This window comes from Lutra lutra, chromosome 8, assembly GCF_902655055.1.
Source record: "Lutra lutra chromosome 8, mLutLut1.2, whole genome shotgun sequence".
Classification (NCBI taxonomy): Eukaryota; Metazoa; Chordata; class Mammalia; order Carnivora; family Mustelidae; genus Lutra; species Lutra lutra.
In genome coordinates this window covers 37,761,948-37,764,045 of record NC_062285.1, presented here as the reverse complement: position 1 = coordinate 37,764,045, position 2,098 = coordinate 37,761,948, and the positions used below count along the sequence as shown (strand labels likewise).

At 45.1% G+C, this 2,098-nt stretch overlaps 1 pseudogene; it reads right to left on the bottom strand.

Annotated features, from left to right (window-relative positions):
• Nucleotides 1-292: 292 nt before the first annotated feature.
• Nucleotides 293-1,327, bottom strand: LOC125106069 (WD repeat-containing protein 31-like; annotated as a pseudogene).
• Nucleotides 1,328-2,098: the final 771 nt, after the last annotated feature.

The following is a 2,098-nucleotide window of genomic DNA, read 5'->3' as shown; positions in this document are numbered from 1 at the left end:
TTTAATGTTTTTCCATGAATGGTAAGGCTTGCTATAAGCATTTTTATTAATTTTTGTATTATTATTATTCTTCACTGTAATCATTTTTAAGACCAGTTGGCTTTTTTTCTAAGTGGAGCCCAACATGGGGCTTGAACTCACGACCCTGAGACTACAATCTGACCCCCAAAATAGCTCTCTAGTAGATTAAATTTCTCCTCCATAATTGCTTTGCTAAAAGGTTTTTTTTTGCTTTTGTTTTTGTTTTTGACTGGCCATGGTTTGATATTGTTCAGTGAAATGACTCTTGGCCTCAGAAATCTGCCACTTCCTGCAGTTCCAGCCCTCAGCTGTGGTATCCTCTGAGCAGGTGAATTCCTCTGCTGAAACTTGCATACTATATGGGGACAGTGTCACCAACAGCCAGGGAAGTCAAAGGTCCTAATCTATCCAGGGACAAGGTGAACAAGCAGGTTCCAGGATATTGGTTCCAAAATGTGACTTTGCAATCCTGTCATGTAATAAAGTAGCAATTATAGGCATCGAGGCCAGTGCTCTTGGTAGAAAGATGCAGGATGCAAGAGTCTGGAAATGCCCTTATATTCTCATTTTCTGTTCCATGTCTGCCCTACGTTCCACAATGTGGCTTCACAGCCTTCCCCTCCAAAGCCGTTGCTGCAGGACACATATTTGTGTCTGTCCTTGCTGACCTTGCAGAAGTCTGAATATTGCTGCTTTGCAGGAAATGCATGAGGCGCCTGCAGCCCCCCGACTGTCCCATAATCTGATGGTTTTATCTTCAGAAGTCTAAGTGTATGTTGTTCTTGGGAGACCTAGTGTAGCTAAGTGACTGGGTTCCTAGAGACAGAGGTTCTCCGTACACGAGTCCCAACATCCCACAGAAGCAGGGTGCTGTCCCAAGAGCCAAGACACAGCTGTGACATGTCTGGACTCATAGCCAATGCAGTGACCACCAGGGTGTGGCCAGGAACTGTGGCCTTGGTTGTGAAGGACCATGCACGTCCCACATCACGACCATTCTTTCATGACAGGCGCTGAAGAACTGGCTTGATTTGCAAATACAGGCTACCTTAGTGATTTCTCATTCCTGTCCTCTGAACCTTTCACCACATTTCCAGTTTTCAAGTTAGAGGCCACGACTGGCTTATCTTTTCCTCTGGAGACACCCAGGTCTGAGTTCAGAGCAGCAACAGAGACAGTGTCCATGGGGGCTGGGCTCTACTGCTGACAAGCTTTAGTTCAAGTTCTCTCTTCTGTAATTCTGCTGGCCTCTATTTTTTTTTAACTGAGAAGTGCTGTGTTTGAGTTTGCTTTGCAGTTTCCCCATCAGTGCACAGAATCTACATAAAACCTTCTGAGAAAGAGCTCATTTCAGAGGGCACCTGAACAGCAGCACCCTTGTGGTTGCTGGAAGTTGTGTCCCCCCCAAGACCAATAGGATTTTCTTGTGGTGTCTGCCTGGCTTATTTGGTAGAGCAGGTGACTTTTGATCTCAGGATTCTGAGTTTGGGTGTAGATATTACTTAAAAATAACAAAAAAAATTTTTTTAAAAAGATTTTACCTGTTTACTTGACAGAAATAGCGAGAGAAGGAACACAAGCAGGGGAAGTGAAGCTGAGCAGAGAGCCTGATGTGGGGCTCAATCCCAGGACCCTGGGATCGTGACCTGAGCTGAAGGCAGGCACCCAACAACTGAGCCACTCAGGTGCCCCAAAATAACAAAATCTTTTTTTTTTTTTTTTTTAAATGGGATTTTCTTGGTGAGCTGCTGTATTCAATGACTTGTACTGTTTATCCTTTGGTGGGCGCCTGGGTGGCTCAGTGGGTTAAGCCGCTGCCTTCGGCTCAGGTCATGATCTCAGGGTCCTGGGATCGAGGCCCACATCGGGCTCTCTGCTCAGCTGGGAGCCTGCTTCTCTCTCTCTCTCTCTCTCTCTGCCTGCCTCTCCGTCTACTTGTGATCTCTTTCTGTTGAATAAATAAATAAAATCTTTAAAAAAAATAAATAAAAAGAAAGATTTTAGTCATTTATTTGACAGAGAGAGACACAGTGAGAGAGGGAACACAAGCAGGGGGAGTGGGAGAGGGAGAAACACG